The sequence below is a fragment of the Petaurus breviceps genome, unplaced genomic scaffold (genome assembly GCF_028583685.1).
Source record: "Petaurus breviceps papuanus isolate PSGF00001 unplaced genomic scaffold, PetGlider_PUasm1.0 90903, whole genome shotgun sequence".
NCBI classification, from domain to species: domain Eukaryota; kingdom Metazoa; phylum Chordata; class Mammalia; order Diprotodontia; family Petauridae; genus Petaurus; species Petaurus breviceps.
Genome location: NW_027187376.1, coordinates 17,124,927 through 17,139,900, shown reverse-complemented (window position 1 = coordinate 17,139,900; position 14,974 = coordinate 17,124,927).

Here is a 14,974-nt window from a genome sequence, read left to right as displayed (position 1 = left end):
GAAGGAAGGAAGGAAGGAAGGAAGGAAGGAAGGAAGGAAGGAAGGAATTTGAAGAGGAGGGATCAGAGAGGCATTGGCATTTGAACCAAGCTTAGAAGGAGGGGAAAGATTCCCAAGAAGTGGAATGAAGGACAGATTGAGGAAAAGCATGTAGGTAGGAAATGAGTTGTCAAATTCTGGGAATAGTTACCAGTTCAGTTTAGTTGGAAAATAAAGTATGTGGAAGGGAGTAGTATGAGATAAGGCTAGAAAATTCGAGCGATGCCAGATTATGAAGGATCTTAAAAACCCAGCCAAGGAGTTTCTCCCAGGGACGGTAGTGAATCACTGAAGGTATTTGAACAGGGAATTAAAGTCAGATGTATGGTTCAGAAAGATTAATCTGACAGCTCTATGGAGAATGGATTTGGAGAGAAGAGACATGGGAACCAGTTAGTTCAATTGTGGAGACATAATAAGAGATGATGAGGGCATGAAGGGGGGTTGGGGATGAGACAGAGAAAGGATCCATAGCAATGGCTCATATTTATAGATTTTAAAGTTTGCACAGCACTTCCCATACATTGGCTCCTTTGATCCATACAACAGCCCATGAGGTCAATGTGGCTATTATCCTCATTTTACAGTTGAAGCTCAGAGGTAAAGCAATTTGTTCATAGTCACAAAAGCAGTGTCAAAGGCAGGGCTTGAATTCAGGTCTTCCTGACTCTAAGTACAACACCGTAAAGGAGGACATACATATGTGTGACCCTGCATACACTTAGGAGAATGCATATGACTGGGGGACATTCATGAAGACAACATACATGTAAGGAATACATGTGGGAAGGGAAGGGAAGGGAATATGTAGGGATGGATTATAAGGAAATAAGTAGTATATTTATGTAGTGCCTGCTACATACCAGGCACTATACTAAGCACTTTACAAATATTGTCCCATTTGATCTTCATAACAACCTTGGAAAGTAGATGCTGTTAGTTATTATCCCCATTTTACAGTTGAGGAAACTGAGGCAAACAGAGGTTAAGTGACTTGTCCAGGATGACACAGTTATTTGTGTCTGAGTCTGGCTTTGAACTCGGATCCTCTTGACTCCAGGCCCAGAGATCTATTTGTGTCCCCAGCTGCCCAGTGATCAGGGAAAATCATATTTCTAATGTTGCCACGCTGCTGATGTCCTCTTGTGACATCATCTCACTATTGTGCTTTCTATTACTTTCTTCAGAGTACTTCTCTGCTGGGTGTGTCATGTCTGTGCTGAGTATCACATCTCCGTGAGGAAAATCTGTTGAGCATTTCTGGTCACTGGGTTGCTCTCTCTTACCATCTACCAGGCTGTAGTTGTTCACAGATTTCTCTTCCTGAGACATCTGCCTAAGAAGTGGTGGCCAGAAAGGCTCTCCCTAGCAAGCACAGAATGAGCACTTTTAGGGCATAATCCTGGGGAGATGAAAAATTACACCTAGTGTAGCAGTCAACAAAAGCCATTAAATTTATTCTTTTGACTCCCTGTGTCTGGAACTGGTTTAAAGATCCAGACAACCATGTGATTTAAGATTAGAAATTCCTGTAACTCCCAATTACTGTCTTAGGGGGGTCCTATAGTCCCAAAATCCATTTAGGGGACTCTCAAAAAAACGGAAGCCATATGGAAGAATAGTGGGTGCTATGAAACTTACATAAATCCCAAGATCCTCCACAATTGGAATGCCAATAGAGTTAAGCCAAAGTTTAATGAAGACAGCAAGGCCATTACCCCTTGTTTCCATAAAGGAAGCAATATGAACCAGGAAAGTAAAAAGCAGTATGTAAAGCTTGGGAGGTCTTTACCCCAATTCAGCTCACAATGAAAGTCAAGTCCCCCAAATAAGACTGCCTATATTTCTCCCTCAGGCCTCTAAAGGTAGCTTTGAGGGGCAGTGGGGTCCTCCTAAGATAATTGGTTTGAACCACTGTAGTATTACCACTATACCACTGATTGACCCAGAATTAGCACCCTAACATCAATTTAACATCCGTTAGCTTTTACAAAGGTATATTTACCAAGAAGGCATAGCAAGAGTAAAAATTGCAAAGCATCCCTTCCTCCCCCACTTCCTCCCCACACACATCCAAGGGTATATTCTCTCCTAAAATACTTCAGGCCCTGGAGACCTCAGTCCCAAACTTGCTATAAAAAATTCACCTCAACCAAGTTAACTTCCAATGCATCTTATTTTTGTAATTGCTTCCTTGCTTTAGGGCAGCGTGGTCAATTCATGACTGGGTGGAACCCATAGGTCATTTGCTCCTTGGGGCTACCCTAGTACCTCACTTAGTTCACCTGCCAGCAAATTCTGGGATAAACTTCAGATCCCTGACCTCTGGCAGTTCATTCTTCCAACCTTTCAAAGCTGACAAGGTCCTAACCATCTCCACTATTCCTTCATCTAGCAGTAGAAAAGCATGAACAGAATGAGACAAAAACAGGGTGCCATGTATTCATGGTCACACGTAGTTCACCAGTATCTATATAAGAGGACTATTTGCACCTATCTTACATACATATATCGACCGGCAGTAACAATCACCAAACTTGAATTTTGGACTATAGCCAGTGCTAAACCATTTTTACAAGTATCTATCTATGTAGAATGGGGCAATAGCAATCAGAAGACAACTTTCCATCCAATTGACTTAGTTCCTTAGAAGATTCCATGAATTGAGGATGCAGGTGTGCTGGTCCCATTCCAAAGCTAATCATGTGTACATTTGTTCCTTCCCTGGAGCTCCCCAAACACTACATTAGGGTTGTGCCCTTTGCCCGGAAGCCCACAGAGACACCCTTTGCTTGTTCATGTTGCTCCTCTCAGGAATACTTAAGTAATCACTTTAGTGGATTCCTTTCTAATTCCTTTCTCTTCTCATGCTTGCATTCCTCCAAATGTGTGTTTAACATCATAGTTTTTCTTTATTGACCTAGTCGTTGACTCAACCTTTCTTGTGTGAAATCCGCCACAGAGGCTGCTGTCTCTTTGGAGATGAGCAGTTCTCAAGATTTTCAAGTACCTTCTCTCAAGTAGATGAACTTTCTCAGGTCAGATGAGTTAGGCTAAGCTTCTTTCCTTTTGGGGGAAATCAACCTCTATTGGTCATAGTCCATGGAAGGCTCAGGAGCTCAAGAGTACATCTGTGTTAATGGTCCATGGAATGATAACCATCTGGGATTCAGGGTGAATGAGATGATAAATATTGCAGAGGCTACTCAAAGTTGTGTTTACTCTAGTATGACAGTCTCTTTACTTTACTTATTGAAATTCCACTCGAATCTCAGGACCCTGATACTCTTAAAGAAAATAACAACAAACAAGCTACAGAGAGGGGAGATGTAAATTGGTTTGTTTGCTTGTTTGCACTCCAGGGCAGTGAAACCATAAGCAATTGTTATTCTGAGAGTCTCCCTGAATATATAAAATCTTTGTCTTTCAAGGGAGTTATTTTAAAGGTTAACCAGCTTAAGAAGAGCTGTTTTCCTGAAACTAAATGTTTGTCCCTTCCCATTCATTTGGGCACTTTCTGCCTCCTGCTTTGAGTTTTGTCTCCCCAAATCCTGAATTTCCCTTGACCCCCCCCCATCACAATGTCCACAGTAACTTAGTTTCTCTCCTAGTCAAACTTTCCGATCATTATAAAATGGGAAGAAATCGACTTGCTTTAGGGTATCTGTTTGTTGTTGGTATTTGACATTTACAAAATGCTCACAGTGGCCTGGAAGCTGTGTACAGCTTTTCAAAGTTGAATTTTCCTGGAGGAGTTGACTGTTTTTAGAAGGGAAAAGCTGGGGCTTTGAGGAGGCAGGTACCTTGGCTTTAAGCCCAAGTCTCTTATGTGCATGATGATGAGCATCTTTGAGAACCCAAATCACATCTGAATCTGCATTCATGATGGGAAAGTTCTATCTGGATCTCACTAAATTCCAGAGCACCAAACTCTTCCTGAATATTTCCCTCTAGTCCTAGCCTCTCATCAACAATTCTTTCTATGTCAGTTTCTATTCTTTCCATTTCTTCAACCAATATGTCAACTTTTTGACTATATTTGCCCCATCGTGTTTTACTGATCTGTTGCTATAGAACTGTGTTCTCAAGTTAATTCCCTAACAGGGTCGTTATGAAGCTCAAATAAGATCCAGTATATAAAACACTTTACAAAATTTAAAGTACTGTATAAATACCTATTATTATTGCTACTGCTATATCATTGATGTGGGTATTCCCACCAAAGGTTCATATCACAACCCATACACCCATGCTCTCATCCTGTGTGACTTGTATCCATTCTTTTCCATATATCCTAAAGGAGGGGGTCTACCCAATGTGTTGAAGGCCTTCAATGTTATGTGGGTACTCTAGTATATAAAATAGGATTTGATTTATAGCAATTTACTCACAGTCAACTTTTCAGGAATATATCTATTGTGTTAAAAAAAAGAAATGAAAATCACTTGTGCTGAAATATTTTTTATGTACTTTATACTAGTCTCCTCTTGAAATCATTTCAAAGCTTGAATTGTCATGAGATTCCTAAAGTTAGTTCTAAGGAAAGCACTTCAGAAGTTCCCTGTGCTCAGTAATCATTAACCAGGCCCCAGTAGAGAACCAGTCATGGTACACAAACCAGAGTTAGAGCTCATCTCTAGCCAGAAGCTACACAGCTTCAGTGTTCCTCACTGATTCAAAAGGAACTCTTTTTGGGGGCTGTGAGTCTAAGAGAACTAAGAACCCTTTCTGCTTCGCATCATACACACACAAAAAATCATACTTTGCAAATCACTTTTTGCTCTGATGATTTATTAATCATTTTAAGTGATCTGAATGTTTGGGGGCATTTTGACTGTCCCACAATGGGGCTATATTTGGGATACACCAGATTTGCGATTTTATTCCATAGAGGTTAGAGTTGTCCAACAAAGGAGAACTCATTGGGGTCACCGGAGAATTTGAAAGCCCTTATGGCAATGCTGGCTGGCATGGCGCTACCTTGGTGACTCAGTGCTATGCTAATTGGTAGTCACAGGTGTGGGCCCAGCACAAGAAGCAACTGGAGCTTGGGAGAAACACAAGCCAACATAATTAGCCAGAGCTGGGGAAGAAATGGGGACAGCTCAGGTGTTCACCAGCCAAGAAGTGTCACTAGTTCTGACTGGGGGCTATGTTACTCCTACTTCCTCCAGAGACACACACCCACTGCCTCCTAACATTTTCCTCTCTCCTACAGAGGGAAGTGAGACAGAGGGACAAACAGGCTACCAAAGCAAAGACCAATGAGAGGTTTCCTTACAGCTAGAAAAGCAGTCATAAGCAATAGAAACAAGCCTTGCAGTCTCTCTCACTAGCTACTGAGTTAACTGATCATTTGTCCATGTGATATATTTTGTATTATTATGAGAAAGATCTGGGGGTCAACCAAAACCTTCAAAGAGTATAAGGTCAATTTTATCTGGGGAACGTTGATATTCCATATGTTTCTAACTCCTCTACTTTTTGTTTTTGAACATTGGCTGCCCAAGAGGCTAAAATTGTAGTTATACCTGATCAGGTCTGGAAAGAACTTTAGAAACTATTGCATCAACCCTCTTTTTAAGTGAGGAAACTTTTATTTCTCTCCCTTTCCTTTCCCTTTTCTTTCCTTTTCTTTTCTCTCCTTTCCCCTTCCCTTCAGTTCCCTCTCCTTTGCTGTCACTTCTTTCCTACTGACCCAGATGCCTTATCTTCACTTTTTCCTTCTTTTTGCTTTATACTATCCTCTACTCTGCAATCCCTTGCTCCACTGCCCTATTGAACCATGATAAAACCCACCCCTAGATTACTGCTGGGATTTGTGCCTTCTCTTTTTCTATGCAGTTGGACAAGAACTGGAGGAAGTCATGTGATCCTGTTGAGTAGGACCACTACAAATTTATGTTATCCAAATCTCAACTGGGTTCTCACAGCAGCATGGCAATCTTTAGTCTTCCTTAATTTGTTCTCCATCATACTTTCCATAATGAGGGACCCAAACCTTCTCTCTCCAAGTATCCCATAAAACTCTCTTGGCCTCAGGTACTCTCCTTATATTTTACAAAAAAATATCCAGGCCATTTCCTGAAAACTTCTCTCTTTCTCCTCATTTCACAGCCCCTGCTATCATCCCCAACTATTTCAGCTTTTATTCCATACTCTGAGAAAACTGACCTTTATCCTTGCCATGTACCCTAGATCCCAAACTTTCCTATCTTCTCCAAGAGGTTGCTTCCACTTTTATTCCCCTCCCTCTTTCTATAATCTTCAATATCTCCCTATATACTGGTTCCTTCCCTGATATCTGTAAACACAACCAAGTATACCCCAACCTTAAAAAAAAAAACTCCTTTTTAGATACCACCATCTGTAGTAGCAACTGTTCAGGAGGGTTCTGGATTTGTCTCTGGCACTCCCTGACTGTTTAACTACATCACTCAATCTCTCACTGCTCCATGTGTGCCTATCTTCAATGGTAGAAAAATTTTCATAGACCTTAGAGACTATTAGGTACAACTTCCTTGTTTTATAGGTGAGGAAACTGAGCCACAGAAAGTTTAAGTAACTTAAACATTGAGGTTGTAAGCATCAAAGGGAATGTTTTGATATAAGAAATTAGGGTTAGGTTTTGTTATGGATAGATGATTTATTGTTGGGGAGGAAAAAAAGAAAGAATAACCATCCTGGTTCCTTTCTCCTTCCCACTCCTAATTACTATTCAAGCCTAACTGGTTCTTCTGAAGCCTAAGACAGACAAGTTAGCAGCAGCAGCATCAACCCCATCATCATCATCATCATCATCATCAGTCAGCAGAGTTCCAAGAAAGTCTAGATTTCCATCATATGAAGTCATTGTCCCCAAAGTCCTTTCTGCTGATGGTGTCATCAATTTGGTCAGCTGAATTCAGGTTCTCTGACTCCAAACCAGCGGTGGGGAACCTGCTCTAAACCCACAATCATCATACTCATTGAATGTAAGCTACTTATGGGTAGGGTTTAGCTTCCTATTTGTCTTTGTATCTAGCATGTGACACTTAGTGAATGCTTATTGATTGACTGACTGATTGAATGTTTTCTAAAGTAAATAATAAATGACAATATCATCCAATAGTTCTGAAACGAGATGGCAAAAACAGCCCACAGACTCTGCTATTACACCTGCATATGCTTTTAGAATGAAACCATCTGCCTACAGAAAGAAGTAGAATGGTATATACCAGATTTTGAATCAAAAGACTCAGGTTCAGATCCTGAGACCATACTATCTGTTCAATGACGGATAAGTTGCTCCCCTTCTCTGGGTCTCCATTTCCTTATTTGTAAAATGAAGAGGTTGAATTAAATGCCATCATTGGTCCCTTCCGGTTCTGTAGATGTGAAAGGAAGCAATGCAGTATAGCAATCCCAGTGACTGGAGTCAGAGGACCTGGGTTTAAATCCAACTTCTGCTATTTGAAATATTTGTGACCTCAGTCAAGTCATTCAACATCTCAACCTTGGTTTCCTCACATGTAAAATGAGGTGTTTGGACTTGACAAATTCTAAGGTCTTTCCCTGCTCTAAAATTAAGATTCTAGTAAACTCCCTCTACCAATACAAATCAGTATGCCTGGGGCACTTAAAGATTAATTTTGCTCACTATTGCACAGTTAGTAATGTCAAAGGTAGGACATGAACCCAGATTTCCTGACTTTGTCCAATATGCAATCCACTTACATCCTGCTATCTATCACAAGGTTCATTAATAGTTCACAAACCAAACTGGTGGACAAATTCCTTGGTCTGGTATGGGGAAGGAAAGGAGTAACAGGCAGGTAGCAGAATCCCAGGAAATTAGTTCAGTCCAGGCAGTCTACTGGTCACAAATGACCCTCTGATGTTAGTGGGCTTTGGGATTTGATACTGAGCGAGACAAAAGAAGCTGGAGACTTTTCACAAATGCAGCAATCCTAGTGTAAGCAGATAAGGCTGAGCATTAGAGTTGGCAGAATTCCTTTGGAGTCAGGGGCTGAACTAATGGATATTAATCAGTCACTTGAGCTGTCTCTATCTGCATGTCCTCTCTCCTCTGGGTGAAGGGGGCTTGATCCAACTGGTCTCCATTGGGGAGAAAAGGTGAAATTGGAGAAGGTTGCTCTGGGTCCTCTCACCAACTGCCTGCTGCATATCCTTGGACAGTTTGCAATTTATACAGGCTGCACTCATTCTTTTAAAAGTAAGAGGGGAAAGTATCATTTATCAAGTATTGACCCCATGACAGTGATGTGTGATGATTAAGAGGAGTTCTAGGGATTAAAATACAAGGTACAGCCATCATGTGGGAGAGTGTAGAGGACAGACCTGGACCCAGAAGACTTATGTTTGAATCTTGTCTCCAGCACTTACCAGATGCATAAATGGGACCAAAGTTTAACTTTTCTGAGCCCAAGATTCTGTATCTATATAATGGGCTTAATAATGTATTTGCTAACTCCTCCTTCATTGGGTTGTTGTGAGGGAATGAAAGTGTTATATAAGCATGAGCTATCAAATTGTCAAAAGAAAAAAGGAAGTCTCCTTCCCCGATATCACCATTGTGAACTTCTGGGAGGGAATGGACAAGACCCACATAGGACGGACAGTAATAGATGTGCTAGGATTTGCACTATTGGAGGCATTCACCATATCAGCAAGATTACAATGCCAACAGAGTGTTTGAAGATTACTATTTGGTTCTAAGAAAGGAAAAATCACCAAATCTCTAGGCACAGACTCCAGAGATTGCTTCCCATATGACAATTTCCTTTTGTCTTCTCCCTACCCCCTTTCTCAATAAGGCATAAACTATAGGTGTCCCATGATCCTATGGGTAGTTAGGGTAGGGTGTAGAGGAGAAGACAGGAGTGTTAAATCTGATTGTGTAAGAAACTAGGAAACCAAGGTTGTTTTTTGTAGATAAATGGTTTGGTGTTGGGGGAAGGGTATAGTGTAACCATCCTGGTTCCCTTCTTCCCCTTCCTCAATTCCTATTTGATCTCAACTGGCTAATATGAAGCCTAAAAATGGCATAGTGTTATTTTATTATTATTTAATTTTATAAGTCCTTATGTGCTATATAAACATGAACTATCAAACTGTCAGGAGAAAGACAGGAAGTTGCGTTTCACAAATGTTAGCTAGACATCACCATTGTGGACTTATGGGAGGAAATAGACAAGAGCCACATAGGACAGACAGTAATGGATAGATTGGAATTTGCACTGCTGATTTTTGGTAACAGATCAGGTTCCATAAAGGCCTATATTTTTGTCCTTTGAATTTATTATATCCAAAGACACTCCCAATGCTGTTGTTATTAAATATGGACAGCTAAATTTTAACTCTTTTACTCTAAACCAATGTTCACTGCCATAGAATATAAACTCTTTGAGGGCAGGAATTATTTCATTTTTGTCATCTCTAGTGCCAGGTACAGTACGTGGAATATAGTAGACACAACAAATTTTTGTTGATTAATTGATTGAAAACAGGGTACATAATAATCGATGACAGTATTATCATCCCATGGTGATGGATAAGGCCATAAAATACCTGATGCACTTTCTAATATTCCTCCCCAAGTATATTTTTAAGAAAAATCATTCACCTACAAAAAAAGACGATTGGAGAACACTGAATTTCAAATCAAATCTAGCCCTTTACACTTACTACCTGTGTGATATCAGACAAATCATAATTTCTCTGAGCCTCTATTTCCTCACATGTAAAATAAGGGATTTGGGCAAGAGGAGCCCTTCCAGCTCTGCACTTGTGGTACTCTGATCTGTCACCCATAAAATGAGGGGGTTGAACCGAATGGTCTCTAAGGTTCCCATCACAGTCCTTTAATTCATGAACCCAAGTGGCAATCCTAGACTAGCCTCTTAGGGACATCCAATGTTTTAGTTCTTACAGACAGATGAAAGGGACTTCCATGTGCCAGTTTCAGGCTTTATTGAAATGTTCTCCCCACTACCTTTATTTTCTGGTTAGAGCAACTTTCAAAATCTTTCGTAAATAAGTAGGTTTTTCATTCGAATGTACACTGTAGCCAGTTAGTTCATGTCTAAATAACCCCTTGCATCACTATTCAATGGAGACTAGTAATTACCATAGCAACTGCAGCATGTGGTATATACGCTGCTCCCTCCAAGAAACAAAGCATTTTCCTTTTTTCTTTTAGCAAAATGATACACACATGCATTAATTTGTGAGGTGAGATGTAGTATTTGTAAAGGGAAAATATGCCTCCCAGGAAACAGACATGTCTTCACAGGCTTAGGATCTCTGAAAGTTGGTCTCTTCTACACTCCCCTCTCCTCCTCCTCTTACCCATATATTGATTCATTTTTTAAAAATGATTTTTTTGTGAAATAGAAAAAATAGACAGGAAGGATTCTGTTTCAGTGGGAAGGTGCAGAGGTCAGAGACAATGTGCATGGCTCCGTGTGGCAGTTGTTCCTGTCTGAGTGATTATTATACTACCAAGGGGATTCATTAAAATGAACCCCATTGCTGTTGCATTGAATGAGGCTGCCCATAAATTCTGCCATGAGCTTGTCAGTGGAGAAGCCCATATGTAATGCTTAACTACGAGGACCACATCTGCTGCCTGTGTCTGCAACCAACCCATGTGCGTCTCCCATGCGCTATGCATGTGCACGAATGCCCCTTTGACAATAAATTTCTTAAAAAGAAAGACTGTGAAAGCTGGTCCGGTCAAGAAATTAAGAAGCCTTTTGAAGACTTGCTCAGTGTGTGTACACACGTGTGTATATGCAACATTAGAGTTCAGGTATGACAGTCTTGAGCTAACTCCCAAGGGGCAGTGGTGGGGGGGGGATGGGGCGGCAGAATGGTAAAAGGGCTTACAGGCAGCATGGGACCACAAATTACCCTTATTCTTCTGGAGAAACCAGAGGAAGGGGTCACGAGCCAGTGACTCAAAGGGACTGCTCACATTAGGTAGCCTTAGTCACAATCAGATCTAATGGAGACTTCCCACACCTCCTGGACAGAGGAAATTTGGCCAAAAGCCTGGGAGCAAAATTTGAAGTGAACCATCATTTTGTTGTTTCAACTCAGTCCATCATAAGCCCATTTCCATGGACTTTAATGAAATTGGGATTTAGAAACATTGCTTTGAGAAGAAAAATAGTTCATTCAAGTGGAAGGCTTTGCTTGGGTCCCAAAACAAACTGAATCTTTTACTCTTCCACAGGAATTAAATTAAATGGCCTTCTCTACTAATATCCAAGCATTTTCCCTTAGAAAATAGAGCCCATAGCACCAGAGGGAGGGCACCGAGCACGGAGATAGGGTGGGAGTAGGGAAAAGGAGTGAAGGGGAAGGGGAAAGATGTAGACTCTTATCAGCTTTTATGAAGCATTTAATGAAAGTGGAAGTGGAGACCTGCTAAATTTACACTTTAAAATGGGATTTCTGGTTATTAATTCTTGTTGCCCTGACTGGAGTGAGTCAATATTGACGAGGGTGTGAGATAACGTATATTGAAACATGAATTTCCACATTCTTTCATTAACCATGTTTAAAAGTCAAAACTGCAGCTCTCTGGATTTCTCCCTTCCCTGCTCCCAGTCTTGATCCATTCCATTTTTAGCTGTTTCTCCTCTTACAATCTCACAGTTCTGAGCCACTAGATGGTGCCTTTTGCACAGTGATAAATCCTTGAACAGTAAACCTGTTTGTCTCAGAGCACATTCTTTTGAGAAACCGGGAAGCTAGTGACTTAGGGAATTACTATGCACAGTTCATTTCCTTGTAATTTAACTCTCACTGTAACAAAAGCATAATGTATAGCCTGTTTGGGGGGACTGATTTACAACAGTTTAAACTAAAAGATGATCCCCCCCCCAATCTCTTACTTGCTGATACAAGCAGATAAGAATTTCCCATCTTACTCTCTGCCCTATTTCCTCACCCCTCCCCATGCCCCCACCCAGGCAAGACCTAGAATCTATAAAGACAAAAGTAAAATACAGGAGTGTGTGTGTGTGTGTGTGTATGTGTATACAGATGCACACATATATAATATAGGAATATATTATAAGGGAATAAGCAAATATATTTTATATAGCGCCTACTATATGCCGGACATGGTACTAAGTACTACACAAATATTATCCCATTTGATCCTCAGAACAACTCTAGGAGGTATTATCCCCATTTTATAGTTGATGAAACTGAGGCAAACAGAGGTTAAGACTTGCCTAGACCTACCTAGGGTCACACACCTAGTAGGTGTCTGAGGCTGGATTTGAACTCTGGCTTCCTGACTCCAGGTTCAGCATTCTATCCACTGAACTATCTAGGTTCTCATATCAATTAAAACCTGAACTACAGAGGCATTTCTCCTGTTCTTTTCACCTATTCAAATCCTATTCCTGTCTTAAGATCAAACACTAACACAAACACACAGTCATACACACCACAAAATGAAATCTACATTTTATTTCCTTTCTCTTTCTTTTTTGGTACCTATCTGTACCATACAATTAATGCCTTATGATATACTGTCTTTTCCTCATATTGTCTTTTCTGCATGATCTACCACCTCATCATTTACCATTTTGGTCATTAATTATTTAATGACGTTCTTAAGTCTTTTCTCCCCCAAATAGACTATATACTCACAGGCAGGAACGGTCTTTTGTCTCTCCATCATCTCCCCCCCACCACTTTTCCAAAAACTAATAATGTAGGACTAGTAACACAGAATAATAGAATTATACATAAATCTTAGAGCTAGAAGGAACCTAAAATATTATCTGCTCCAGCTCCTAAACTTCTGGTTGGTCAGAAATTATCACCCACATTTTATATTTGAGCCAAGTGAATGAATCCCAGGTTGACTAAATGACTTGTACACAGTCATAGAGTTAGCAGTAGTGGAGTAAGAACTCTGCATATACTATAAGCTTATTGAGCCTGGAGTAAGCCTGTCAATGATTGATTGATAAACTGGAGTTCCATTTTTTCTGGATCCATATTCTATAGCCTTCCATTGTCATCCAGGAAAAGGAAGAAGTCATAAATTCTCTGATGCATGATTGGGTAAAACTCACTATCAACCTGTATTTGTCTGCTTCCAACTATTCATTCTCCAAATATTTATTAAGCACCAACTACATGCAATGCACTATTCTTAGCACTGTGGAAGAAAAGGGGAAAACATAGGCCCAACTCTTAGAGAACTTACATGTATACACAGGTTAATAGAATACAAATTAGAATGTGTTAGTGGTTTTACATAGTAGAAGCATAAAATGTTATGAGATCGTAGGAGGGAGAAAATTCATACTTGGAAGGAATCAGGGGAGGTTTCACACAAGAGATGACTTCTGAGTGGGGCATTGAAGGATGGAGAGAAGTCAGTAGACTCAAATGGGAAGGGAGACAGTCCAGGCAAAGGAAATAGCAGCAGTGAAGACATAAAGACAAGAAAACATGAGACAAGTTGGGCAGACAGCAAATGATCTAGTTATCCCAACAATACAGGGGCAAAACCTGGTTAAAGAAGAGGCTAGAAGAAGGAAGTAGAAAAGGGCTTAAGAAATTATTAACCAGATCTGCTTAGAGAGCAGAAGAGAATTGACTGGGGTGGGTCATTTGGGGCATATATTAGTTCAATATTAATATGAAAGGAAAACATAACTCTATTCACCTTGTTCACGGAGAAGTCCTGCCAATTTTCCTAGTTTTTATAGATGCTTTTAATTTGGTAATAAAGTAGCATCTATAAACCAACAGTAATTTTATATGTATATATGTGTGTGTATACATATCCATACATGTATCTGTGTGTGTATACATATATATACACACACATGTATGTATGTATGTATATGCATCCTTACTCCTCTCAGGGAACTAAATAGAAACTAAAAAGTACAGGAAATCAAAACAGAAAATCTCAGATAAAATCAATATAGAGAGTAAAGAACACAAATCAGCAGTTGTCTTTTAGACACAATAGTACCTAAAGACTTAGGTGACATTGCTCACTTATCGTATACTTTAGTCCTTGACCCAATTTATGCTCTTAGTGGAAAGAATATTGGACATGGAGTATGAATGACCCGGATTAAAATTCCATGTCTACTATTTACTGCTTACATGACCTTGGACAAGTCACTTACCCTTGTGTAAAATGAGGAAACTGGACTGGATGAGTTCTGTGGTCATGGCCAGCTCTAAATCCTGTGATTCATGGGAAATAAAAAGTTGCAGGTCAGGTTCCATTCCTTAATTGTAATACCATCAGTATCTCCTAGTAAAGGAGTTATAGGTGCCCAGATGTATCTCAAGGAACTCAACATTCACCAAGTGTTTAGGGGTGGGGAACCTGAGGCCTCAAGGCCACATGTGGCCCTCTAGGTCCTCAAGTGTGAGTGACCCTTTAAATCCAAACAAATCTTCGAAATTTGGATTCAGTAAAAGGGCTGCACTTGAGGACCTAGAGGGTCACATGTAGTCTCAAGACTTCAGGTTCCCCATCCCTGGTTAGACCAATGGCACAAAACCCATAGAACAATGCTACCTACCCCTTTACAGACACATGATGTATGATGGGCTGGGAACCTTACACTTTTAGCCATGAATTTGTGAGAATTTGTTTTGTCTGACTGTTCTTATATGACAGGGGTTCTGTGATTCTTGTTTTCTTTCTTTTTATTCCCCCCTGTGGATGGAGGTAAGTGAGAGGAAAGAAAAAATAAATCCTTTGATAATTGTTTTTCTTAAAGCATTGAAGATTTAGGAAATTGCATACTAGTTTTATCAAAACACTGGCTAATCACCAGTGAAATTTTACCCAATACTTATGATTGTTGTTTTTTCTGTCTCTATCACTAATTAGCTATGTGACTTTTTTTTTTTTTTACTTTGGGGCTCAATT